Here is a 13,093-nt window from a genome sequence, read left to right as displayed (position 1 = left end):
TCTCTCTTCCACTTTTAAGCACTCTCACGATCACTTCTGGCTCACCTAGATAATCCCCCTTACCCTCAATCACCTGATGAGCAACCTTAATTCCACTCTGCAATGCAACCAAACATATCCACAGGGGACATAACATACTCAGAGGACCCAGCGATTAGGACATGGACTTCTCTGGGGGATGAGAGGGATTATTTTTCCTACCACATTTATCACATGGTACACCAGGCCCCATACAACGCGGCTGTTATTTGGCACACAGTAGACAACTAAATAAATGTTTCGGAAGTGACACTCCTCCCACTACCCAATATCCATTGAAATAAAAGAAATCATTACTTACTCTGAGTACTGTAGGATGTTTAGCAACATCCTTGGCTCCTACCCACTAAATTACAATAGCACTTCTCAGCCTTGCGACAATAAAAAATATCTTTAGACAATGCTCTAAGTGCCCTGGGCCTGGGGGAACAAAGTAACACTCAGCTGAGAATCCCTTTTAAACACAGACCTATTGTTTGCATTAGAAGTCAATGTAACTCCACTTAACTCACACAAGGACATAAAGTCATCTACACTACAATGGGTCAAGAAAGAAACTCGTTAGTTCCTTCACTGTAGTTTCTTGCAGCTCAGAAAAAAAGTGGAGGGGAAGAATTTAATTCAGGTTTAAGTTGAAAGAAAGTCGTAACACCTGGATAGTTTCTGTAACAAAACCTTTCCCCTTTTGTACCTGTTTTATTTTAAAGTGCTTTATTTCAAGGCACAGTTCCCAAAAAATCAGATGACTTATTAATATGATATCACATACATTATCACACATGAGATATAAGATAAGTATAAAACCCTGCAAAGCACTATTAAAGTCTGTCACAGATCATTTCACCTCCCTTGGGTTCATATAAAAATGAATTAAAGTAGCTAGGATATAATGACAACCAAACCATTTAAAAAGTAAATGCCTTAGTTTAATAAATCCCCTTTCAGCAGAAGTAATGTTTTATTTTTGAACATAGCACTATATACAGAAGAATAAAACTATTTTAGGCGGTTTTAAATTAATGTAAAGGGACATATTTTCTTATATTTCTTTTTCTGACCCTGAATCATGGTAGTACACCTTAGCTTTTGATATAAGCTATGTCTTTATCTGTTAGGCTGAGACCCTAAAGAAGCAATTACTTTGAATGCACTGTTTGAAAGAACAAACTGGAGTATTAGATTGATCTACAAAATACCCTAAAAGGAAAACAAACCTGCAATTCTTACCATTAAAATAGCCAACATCTTATACCTCTGACTTTCAAACAATACTGTTTTTGGTGTTTTGCAATTAGCATTACTCCCATTTTCTTTATTTTATTTTTATTTTATTTTTTTTTAAGATTTTATTTATTTGAGAGAGAGAAAGAGAGAGAGAGAGAGCGCCAGCACAAGCAGGGGGAGCAGCAAGCAGAGGGAGAGGGACAAGCAGACTCCCTGCTGAGCAGGGAGCCCAGCCGACAAAGGGCTCTATCCCAGGACTCTGGGATCATGACCTGAGCCGAAGCCAGATGCTAAATCGACTGAGCCACCCAGGCACCCAGCATTACTCCCATTTTCAATTGAGATTTTTAAACAATTCTTTAGTGTTCAGTTTACCTTAAAAAATTATATAATGATAAATTTGCAAGTAAAATAACATCACAAACATCATCAATGAGTACTAAAATATACTGTTAGGCTACAGTGATTAAAATAGGCAGGTCAATAATGGACTCTAATGTGGAGTTCCGAAATACACCATGGCAAAGCTGCAGGTGCTGTATCTGATAAAGGTGGCACTTCCAAACAGTAGAAAAAGACATACTTTTGATTAGTTTTAGCTATATCTAAAAAAAGCGAACACACTACTTCAATCCTTCAGCAAAAAAAATTTCCACTTGGAGTAAAGGTTTAAATGAAATAGACCTGTAAAAACAAGAGAAATTGGGGTGCCTGGGTGGCTCAGTCGTTAAGCATCTGCCTTCGGCTCAGGTCATGATCCCAGGGTCCTGGGATCAAGCCCCGCAGTGGGCTCTCTGCTCGGAGGGAAGCCTGCTTCTCCCTCTCCCACTCCCCCTGCTTGTGCTCCTGCTCTATCTCTCTCTGTCAAATAGATATATAAAATCTTTAAAAAAAAAAACAAGAAAAAAATTTTTTAAATAAAATATTAAAAAAAAAACAAGAGAAATTATGTTCTTGAGCGCAGGGCATCCATTCTGTGCACACCATAAAGCCAGATGAAACCAAAGTGAGAAAACAGTCAAAAGTAAGCAAACCAGGGATGACGAAAGAGAGGAAAACCACCAGCTCAGAAAACTCAGAAACCTCTCCAAGAGCAGTGCAGATCTGGACTGATAGCGTCCCAGAAGCTAACAGTTTCTTTCAGAAAAGGAGTCTGATGAAATGGTGGTGCAGGTGAGATGCCCTGACAGCTGTGAGAGCATATCTGTGAAATGAAGCAGACAACAACTTGCAAGACTGTACTAGGACTCAAAACAGAAAAACTAACCTCAACTACGATATGCAAGACAAGTAATCTAAACCCCACACTCTTTCAACACAGCTCGCTTAGATCCATGTGTTCCAAGATAAGACAACTGAGGAACTGATCCAGTGCGACTGCTGCAAGGACTTGTGTTAAAATCAAGACCAGTGACTGTCTTTTACAGATTCTGATGGTTTACAAATTCTGATCAATCCCTGACAAAACCATTCTGTGACTAACTCTGGCACTCAAAAGCTAATAAAAATCCCTCCATGATTTACCCCCTGGGACATGACCCATGGTTCCACAAAGTATGCACTTTCCTTTACAATGAAAAGCTAATCAATTTAATTTTGTTCCTGGTTTAAAAAACAAAATCATAAAACAAACTGAATGAAACATGGATGAGGAAATAAGGGCTCATTTCTGTATCTATCAAGAGATTGTTCAGGTTTTTGGTTACTGCCTAACGAACTATTCCTAACTAGGTGGCATAAAATAACAACTATTTTTTAATATTAATGAATTCTGTGGAGTAGAGTAAGGATGGATGGTCTCTGCTCCATGATCTGTGGGCTTCATCTGAGAAGACCTGAAGGCTAGAAGTGAGTGATGCCATCTTGGGGAATCATCTGCAGGGTCACTCTACTCACTCATGTGTCTACAGTGAATGCTAGATGTTGTCTGGGACCTCAGTTGGGGAAAATAAGACCCACATTCTCCTTGTAGACACTTGGTACCTGGATTCCCAGAACAAGTATACCTAGGGAACAAGGTGTAAGCTCTATCTTATGATTTGACTCGGAAGTCATAAAACATCATCAAGATTGAGCCACTTCAAAGAAAGGAAATAGAGACCCAACCTCTGAATGAAAAAGAGTGTCAAAGTCACATTGTAAGAACAGCATGTGAAATGGGAGCTGTATGGCCATTCTTGGAAAATACAATGTATCAGAGAACTCCTATTTTAAAGCAAAAGAAAACAACCAAATAAAATTTCTAATAGAAAAACTGTGGGGGGGGGTTGTAAGAATAAGTCATTCATCAAACAAAGGAATATAAATGCTCAGCCTTGCTCATAATTAGAGAAAGTACAAAGAACAACAAGTTACTACTTTGTAACTATCACACTCTCCAGGATATGGAATAACTCACATACCACCACCAGTGGACACATAGATTTCAATTGTTAGCTGTTTTCCTTAAAGTGAGAGGCCTGCTTTTGAGAAAATGTATGTCAAGTACCCATCTGAATGTTTATCTGTCAGCCATTCTTCCATGTTCAAATGGTGTTACAAGAAAAAGTTAATTCAGCTTCCAACTCTATTGCAAAAGTACTTTTCCTCAAGACGACCACTGTCACAGAGAATATCCCCATTGTGACAGAGTGGCCATTTAATAAAATTGATAATCTGTATTACTTCATCAAGGACATTCCTAAATGAAACTGGCTTTAAAAAACAACAAAAAAAACCCCTATTGAGTATATGGTAGTACAAAATATGACAACCACTAACAGTGTTTGCTGCCATTGCCTTTAAGGATGCTCAAGTAACACAACAGTTGTACACGCCTTTCGATATCCAAGATTGTTTTTGTACCACCAGTGCAAAAGTCCATACAATGAAAAGAAAAAATAATGTCTTAGTATGGTAAATAATATCAAAAATCATAATACTGATTCATAGTATCAGTTATACAATAATAACACTCTTGAAAGAGTTTCAGGAACCCCCTGTTGTTTGTGAACTATACAAAGGGCTGCTCAAGATATGCATGTGATGGAGATCCATTCAATGGAATGTCATCAAATGCAGCTATTAAAAGAAATGATGTAGGGGCGCCTGCATGGCTCAGTTGGTTAAGCGACTGCCTTCGGCTCAGGTCATGATCCTGGAGTCCCGGCATCGAGTCTCGGCATCGAGTCCCGCATCGGACTCCCTGCTCAGCAGGGAGTCTGCTTCTCCCTCTGACCCTCCCCCTCTCATGTGCTCTCTCATTCTCGCTCTCTCAAATGAATAAAATCTTTAAAAAAAATGATGCAAATCTAAATATATGCACATGAAAGTATGCTCATATATCTACTATATTTAAATATAATCAATCAGCATAATACAATGTATAGTATTTCTTACTTATGAACTACAGGTGTTTATATAATGTAAATGAAATCTTTGGAAAGAAATATCATGTTACTAAAGGCTACCTTGGGGAAGAAAGGGTATTTCCTATCATAACTAATTTTGTGGGTTTTAAAAGAATATAGGTTACTTTTATAATTTAAAAAAAGTCTTCAAAATAGGAACTTGCTACAAAGAACAATCTTTGAAAAGGCTTCTTAATTTCGCCTCCCTCAAAAGATAGGCTCCTTTTAAAAGAAGCAGAAGGGAAAAGGAAGAATAAAAGAAAAAACAGTCTGATGTTCACTGGAATGTTACCTCAGTTACTGAAAATACATTCTCCCAAATGAGGCCATATTCTTCACATATAAAGATGAAGACCTTATTTAACATTAAGTCAACAGCCCAGTGCCAAAGTTTCCAAATGAACAGTGGCAAAGTTACTTAACTCTTCCTGATTAAGGTTCTTAGTAACAATTCAGGTAAATAAAATTCAATTCAAGAAGTAATGAGGTTGCCTGCTTTCTAAAACTCAAGAACAATACTGAGGTCACCAAGCAATTAATCTCAAGTCTCAACTAAAAACTGAAACTCAGGAACCATCACTTTATTTAGTTTCAAGGGCATTTTCAATAGAATTTTCTTTTCTAGTATCTTTTGATTACAATTATGGGGCCTACTGTGAAAGATCTTAACTATTTTTTGATTAACATTTTAGCTTGATCACAGGAGGAACTGCTTTCTCAGGAGGATGCTTGGTTATCAATTTGTATCTTTATTACATCTCAGTTGGAGTATTTCAATTCATTGTTTCCCATCCTCTTGGACTGTAAGGTCACTCGCAAAGTCTGCAGTTTGTGAGAGCTAAATTACCCATTAAAACAATGTATTTCTAAGATTTGGGTAAGTTTAACATTGATTTTGAAGGTCTCACTTATAAGGAAAGCTATGTTCAATCTGCAACTTTGAAATATTTACTGTTTTTTTATACAGCCAGCCTAAGGTAAAGTTATGTGTCTTAGGACACTCCTTTTTACATTTCAGTATCATCTGGAAATGGGATCATTATCAACAGTATTAACAGTCAGGTGGTTGAACTTAGGGAACGTAGACTCGGAGCAAAGCATACATAAAAACAAGTAAATCCTCAAATGGATGCCAGAAACTGGCTTTGTAATAACCTAATGATATTAAATGTTTTTAAAGAATATGTATACATGCCTGATGGACATAAATCAGAAGATAGGTCCTATGGGTATACATAATCACTGGTGAAGGAAATACTAATTATAATAATCAATGCTTTGCACATGGTAAGCATACAAAAATGTATGTTGAATAAATACAAAACACAAATCATGTATTTTGAAGATGTTACTCTTGCCATTGTGTTGATGTCAAGAGTAGCAGGTGCGTAACTGCAGCAGGCAGGATTATTTGCCACTTGACTAAGAGTAAACAGAACTGTTTTAAGAGACTGGAGAAGTGTGAGAATTTGCACACAATTTTAATAAATTACATCTTCAGCTAACTAGACAACATACAAGGGACAGCAAATAAGTCACACATTGATAAAAATGTGTGCATTTTTAACAGTACAACTGCTTTCTTTGCAAAATGAGAAGCAATAATTTGTAAGAATTTTGCAAACTGTTATTTAATATTAAAGTTTAAGAATTAAGTTAAAGACTTCTATGAGGCAGAGGAACAAAGACAAATTTTACCTCTTGGTAATGGCTTCATGAGATACCAACAAAACCAGTCAAAATGAACAATTTGGATCTACTTGACTTTCTTGGCAGACAAGTTCTTGAGTAGGCTGGCTTTTCCCTATTATCTATCTACAGACTTTAAAGATCACTATGTATCAAAGGCTAAAGAAAAAAAATGAGGGGCGCCTGTTAGTTAAGCAGGCAATTCGGGATTTCGGCTCACATCATGATCTCAGGGTCCTGGGATCGAGCCCACATCAGGTGCCGCACTCAGCATGGAGTCCGCTTGAGATTCTCTCTCTCCCTTGCCCTCTGCGAAGGCTTCCCCTGGCTCATGTGCTCTCCCCCCTCCCAAATAAATAAATCTTAAAAAAAAAGAGAAAGAAATCATCTCAGCAATTTTAAAGGGAAAAAAGAATCAGATGGCAAGCCATAAAGTAACAAATGTGCATACTTCTACCCTGATGATTATAAAGCACTCATGCCTACTCTTCTGTGGCTTCATTCAAGCAGTAGCATGAAACATATCCAGTACTATTATCAGATAAATTTGACAATATAATAGGTTTTCTGTGGTCATCTACAATACTGTTACGGATTATGCAAATACTCTGTAAACATTCTGCACTGTTGTTGAGTAAAAAAACCCAGAAAATAGAATGCTATCTTCCATTATCACCAAAATAAAATTTGTCAACTTTACAAATTAAGTAGGGAGTAAATAAAAAAAAAAAATTATTTTTGAGAGTAAAAATTTATTCTAAAACATTAATTCAGTAATGAAACAATTTTAAAAAACAGGTTTTGTTTTTTTCTTTCAGTATATAAGATGCTGCTCTGTCAGACTGCCTGCATTGTTTCTGATGACAAGTTTGTTATCATTCTTCTCTCTTTTCCTCTCGATGTAATGCATTCATTTTTTTCCCCCTGACTACTTTGAAGATGTTCTCTTCAACACTGGATTTAAGTGGCAAGTTGATTATGATGTGGCGTGGGACAGTCTTGAATCTTGTGTGTGGGATTCTCTGAGCTTCTTAGACCTGTGAGCTCATAGTTGACATTAAATTTGGAAAAAATCTGGCCATTATTTCTTCAAATATTTCTTTTGTTCTCCGTTTTTGTCCTGTGGGGACTTGAACTACTTGTACATTAGGCTGCTTGACGATGTCCTACATGGCTTACCCCTCCACCTGTCTTTTTTTCTGTTTCACTTTAGAGAGTTTTTACTTCTAGGTCTTCAAAAATTCACTAATCTTTTGTTCCCCAATACTTAATCTATATTAACCCCACCAGATATTACAGATTTTAATTCCTACAGGTTCATTTCAGTCTTCCTAAAGTATCTTCAACATCTCTATTTAACATGCTCAATCTTTCCTCTAGCTTCTTAACAGAGGGAACACAGTTATAAAAACTGTTTTAATGCTCTTTTCTACCATTTCCTGCATATGTTTCTATTCTTGGGTAGTTAAAATTGATTGATTCCCCCTCCCCCCCACACTATGGATATTTTCCAGCTTCTTCATATGCCTGTAGGTTTTTAATGGATGCCAGGCATTATAAATTTTGCCCTGTTAGGTACTGGAAATTTTTATATGACTATAGTCTTGACTTTTGTTCTAGGACATGGTTACATTGCTTAGAAACAGTTCGATCTTTTCAGATTTTGCTTTTACCTTTGTTTGGCAGGATCAGAGCAATACCTAATATGAGGATAATTTCGTACCACCACTGACATAGACTTCTGAATCCTCTACCTAATACCCTATCATTTCTGAGGTTTCCACTCTGACAACAGATCTATTCCTGGGTCTGTCAGCTCAGAGTATTGCTCTCCTAAGATCCTTCCTGGAGGATCCTTCCTGGAGGTTCTTTCCCTGGCCATGGGTAACTTCCACACTTGTGTGTGCTGATCAGTACTCAGATGAAGACTCACAAGGGAACCTCCAGAGATCCGGCAAGTTCTAAGGGGGCTGCTCCCTATTCTCTGGTAAGCTGAGCCTCTTTGGCATCCTCAGACTTCCAGCTCCATCTCCTCAAATCAAAGAGACCACTTGGCTCCCTGTGCCACTCCCTGGAAACTCTCTCCAGGCAGTAAACTGTGACAATGGGAGGCCTCATTGGGTTTGTTTTCTGTTTCTCAGAGATCATTATTTTTCATATTCTGATTTCTAGTATCTTAAAAAATGTTTCATCACTTATTTCACTATTTGAAGGATAATTTCAAAGCCTATTATCTCCCTTTTTACAAGAAACAACTCCAATTTAACAAATTTACAATCTCAAAAAGCAAAGGAAATTACATGTATTGTCTAAAGCATCCATGATGTGGGGAAAGGCTTCTCTCCTTAATCTCCCCTTCACACCTCATCTCCAGCTCTCTGTCATTCCCCCACACATTCAGTTCACAACAGCATCGCTCCTGACACATAACTCAATGAGTGCTTGCTGAATGGGTACTCTGTTTAATGGTTCAAGAAACTAGATAAAATGTGAATTAACCTGAGAGTTCAGCCTCTTACTTCTAGGGCCCTGAGAGGAAACTGGAAAGGAATCTTTGGAAACACTGGTTTGTTAAAAACACATACTCTTGCTATGGAAACCATGAGTGATATTCATGAATAATTCTCAAATGAACTGGGGGTGGGGAAGGCAACAAGAATAACCCCAAGGTTCTCTTACCTTTGGGCACGAGCTCATGGTCTCCCTGGGCCCCGGGGCCCAATTTTACTATCTCTCTCGGCAGCCAACATTTCATTTGGCTGGTGGCATGGAAACAGTATGTATAACCAACTGGCTACTTAAAAACAGTCTGGCACAAACTGCTTCAGTAGTTGCTCACTACTCAAGACACATAAAGCCTCTGGGCCAAGTAAAGCCAAGTGGAGGAAAATTAGTCAGGATGGGGAGACAGTACACACCTGTGTGTGAAAAAAAATCAAAAGATCTACATCTAAATCCTAAAGGAGAGAGTATTAGAAGAGTCAAGAGATTCTTTTCAATTAATCTTTTATTAGTCCCTAAAGAAATCTTATAAAAGGAATATATAACCTCCTTCTTTCCCAAAATGTACATTCTCACCCAAATCTGCATACAATCTCATTGGTGTTTCTAAAACTCCCCCAGAAGTCAATCCACAGGCTGGATGTTAGGTTATGAATTTCTGCCTAAATAAATACAATAACGATCCTAAAATTTACTTCCTCCTCCAGCTTCTGAATTAATGGTTCTGAAACTAGGGTCCCTGGATGCTCCCAAACCGAAATGCACACTTGACATTTTCCCAAGTCTTTATTTTATACATTGTTATTAGCAGAACTTTATTTTTAGGCATTGATACTCTTAATACACTGAAACATTTTTTTCTGAGAACAGGCATGATATAAATTATAGTGTCTTTAAAATCTCTAGTTTCTATGTATCAAATAATTTTTGGTATACTTACTAACACTAATTACACCAAATAATACTAAATACTGCCATTCCCTCAAAATATTGCTTAGAGGTTACAAAATAAATTTTTACAAGAAAGATGTCCCCTAGGGTGCACTGTCAAAGCAATAAAAAGCTTGAAGACTAAAATCCGCCTGAGCAACGTCACTGAATAATCAGGTTAATGGTTAATAGTTTTCTGGAGTTTTTTTTATTTTATATAAAGACCACCAATATGATGGACCACAAGACACAGTATACACAGTTCCTGCCAGGACTAATTAGCTACAAAGTCAATTAGGAAAACTGTGTCTGTGTAGTGCTATTACTACTTTTCCACTGGTGCTAATAAGATGCAAGATAAGGAAAGAGGTAGTATGGACCTAAATTTGTTTTGAGAATGAAAAGAGGAGAGAACTCTGTAATTTTAAGGCAGAGGGAAATAGATCCAATGACACTACACTCATCAGTATGAATATAGCTATCTAAGGACCCAAAGAAAACAGGGGTATATTTTAGATTGAATCTTTTCAACTGAAAGGTAAAACAGAAAAAAAAAGTTCAGTTGTTTGCTTGTATATACTATTTGCTAACTGATTTTCTTAAGGTGCCTTAAGTATTACAAATTAAAGAGAATGCCATGGTTAAAGAAATATTAATATGTAATAAAAGAAATGTTTATTCAACAAAGTTTTATGGAAATATACAAAGATATACACACATACATATACAAAGATAAGTGAGACATGGTTCCTAATTTCAAGGAGATCGCAGATTTGAATTGCTAGGTTACGTAAGGGTGGTATGGGCAGTTGAGATGTACAGAGAAGATGCTACGTAAGTCCAGGAAAGGCAAGGCTTGCTTATTTCTGTAACTAGGCATGGGTGGGAGGGGTGGCCAGTGAGCAGAGAGGGCGCCTCGTGAGGAAAACAGTAAATGAGTAAGCTGAGTGACGAGGAGGATGAAGGGGCTCCTCTACAGGTAAGGGCTCATCAGAGAGTGCTGGAACAGAGGCGAAAAAACGTACAATATGTATGCAGACAAGTCATCTGGTTTAGGAAACGGAGCAGGGAAAAAGAGGCCAGGGCCCAAAAGGACGGGGGGGGGGGGCGGTCATGGTAAAGAAGTCGATAAAAGACCGTCAGGGAGTTTAATTCCTATTGCAGTGGTTCGTAACCTTAGTTGGACACCAAAATAACATGTGAAGCTTTTTTAAGAAATATGTAAGCCTGATTTCCAGGTCCACAAATTTAGTAGATCTAACATGGGGTGACAAAAGCCATGTCTTGGCCAAAGATAAGAGCAGCAGAAAAACAAGAAAATCTAGGTTAAAGGATGGGAAAATTTGTGAAAATAAGTCTGTATAAAGACTATGAAAAAAATAATTATAGGACTCCAGATAAAGGTACAAAGCAGAATTTCCAGGACACATGGAATGGTTAGTAAGGAAGCAGACGACGTTGTGACAGAGAGGTCAGAGGTCAGAGTTCAGGATGTGGATGAGGATCAGTTCTAAATTAAGATGAACTCACGATGTAGCAAGGAAGTAGAGGGGAAAAATGTGATGGAACTGGGCACAGTGAGAAAAAGCAGCAAGAAAGCTCTCTAAAGTCATAACTAGTATGACAGTGCATGCAAGCTGAATTAAAAAAAAGAGTACTTTCAACAATTAGATATTTACCTTGATTATTGAATGCAATAGGGCAAGGATTCTCAAAAGGCAGTTCAGAAACTACCAGTAAGATGATGGATTAATCTCATATTATCTGAAAAATAAAAATGCCTTTTGTGCGTGAATTTCAAGATTACTGTTAGTTAACTAAGAAAAACACAGTACCTTATTAGTGATAGTCAAATACGATTCTTTCTATTAGCTCTGTTGAGCTTTTTTTAGAGGCAAATGAGGGCAGGTGAAACAATCACCCAACTGGTTCTCAGTGATCAAAATCATGCTAGGAGAGTTTACAACTTCCCAACCCAACCACTATCAAAGGGTGCCCGGCTAACATTACATTTTGACTGAACACTTTTAAAACAACATTATAGAGTATTTTCAAGTGATAACAAGTTAACTTTCCCTCTGACAATATATTCTAAATTCTACTAAGTAAAACTCTAAGGAAAGCTGATGGACTTAATGGTTAGGCAAATAAAAGTTCTCAGGAAGAGGTGATGACAGAAGGAGCTGGGGAGGAGGAAACGGGAGGGAGGCAGAGGTGAAGGCTGATACAGTCTACCTACTCTCAAAAAGGGGAAAAAACTGTTAGCTACCTATAGGCTCTGATTTTCAGACAATTCCATTCCCACACTGCCCTAGTCTTGTCCCTCTCTGATCCAGTTCTGTATTTGGCGACAAGAGCACAAGAGACAACACTCACTAGAAGGCAATATGCAAGCCATGCTCAGGATCTACTGTATTTGCCATGAAACTTAGGATCTGGTTATGTATTTATCAAATAAAATGCAACCCAACCTAAAAGACAATTAATCTGCTTAGATGTGCTACAGCCAAAGCAGAAGACTGGGATGCCGGGTTTGCTCATGTCATTCAACCTATAAATACTTGGTTCCACCCAAAATTTGGCTCAGTCAGGCTGTAGATTCTGTTTGACCTATATACGGTACAAGTTAAAATTTAAAACTCTTGCTATAAATATTTGAGCCTATCAAAAGCTTAAGACCTGATCACAAACCAGTAGAAATTCACCTGCACAGCTCACTCAGCAAACAGCCCCTTAAAAGTAAAGTACGTGTTAAAATGATATTTCCATTGGTTTGTAAAAATATCACATAAATGTTTTCAATTCTAATCCACCTCTTGAGAGAGATAATGGAAAAATAATAGTTCATATTCTTGAGCTAGATATAAGATAGCTCTAAATTTTTCTTCTAAAATACATCAAGATATATTCCTATATGTGTACATAAAAGATGAAAATCAAATTCATTGCAAGTACAAATGATCTTGAAAACTGTTAAAACAGTTCCCAAAATGATCCTGGTCTTGAAAAACTAATCAAATAGAAGGCTTGCAAAGATCTATAAAACAAAAAAAAAAAAAGAGAGAGAGATAGAAAACAGTTGTCAGTGAAGTGAAGGCTACATTCTTTTAACTGATTTATTAAAACACAGTAAAAATATATTTCTAGCAACACTATATACAAAACTGCCAAGTTTCATGAACATGCTATGAATTTAGAAAACTACTGTGATGTTTATTACTTAATCTAAATCTTCATAAACTTAACATTGTTACTATACATAAATCATTTCTTCGGACTGTAAGCTCCATTCACTGCCATATCCTCAATTTCAAGAACAG

The 13,093-nt window shown here is 37.2% G+C and overlaps 1 protein-coding gene across 4 annotated transcripts in view; it reads right to left on the bottom strand.

Annotated features, from left to right (window-relative positions):
- IPO11 (importin 11) overlaps positions 1 to 13,093 on the bottom strand; it is a 194,632-nt gene that overhangs the window by 15,830 nt on the left and 165,709 nt on the right. The window contains exon 30 of one of the 4 annotated variants that reach the window (XR_003612426.2): positions 11,453 to 11,537. The exons of the other annotated variants lie outside the window; for them this stretch is intronic. The gene's annotated coding sequence lies outside the window, so the exon portion shown is untranslated. The remainder of the gene's footprint in view (positions 1 to 11,452; positions 11,538 to 13,093) is intronic. 4 annotated transcript variants of the gene reach the window in all.

Source organism: Eumetopias jubatus, unplaced genomic scaffold (genome assembly GCF_037043125.1).
Source record: "Eumetopias jubatus isolate StellerSeaLion01/CBP00866 unplaced genomic scaffold, mEumJub1_p1.0 scaffold_5, whole genome shotgun sequence".
Lineage (NCBI taxonomy): Eukaryota > Metazoa > Chordata > Mammalia > Carnivora > Otariidae > Eumetopias > Eumetopias jubatus.
The sequence above is the reverse complement of the archived record's forward strand: the minus strand, read 5'-3'. Positions and strand labels throughout refer to the sequence as shown.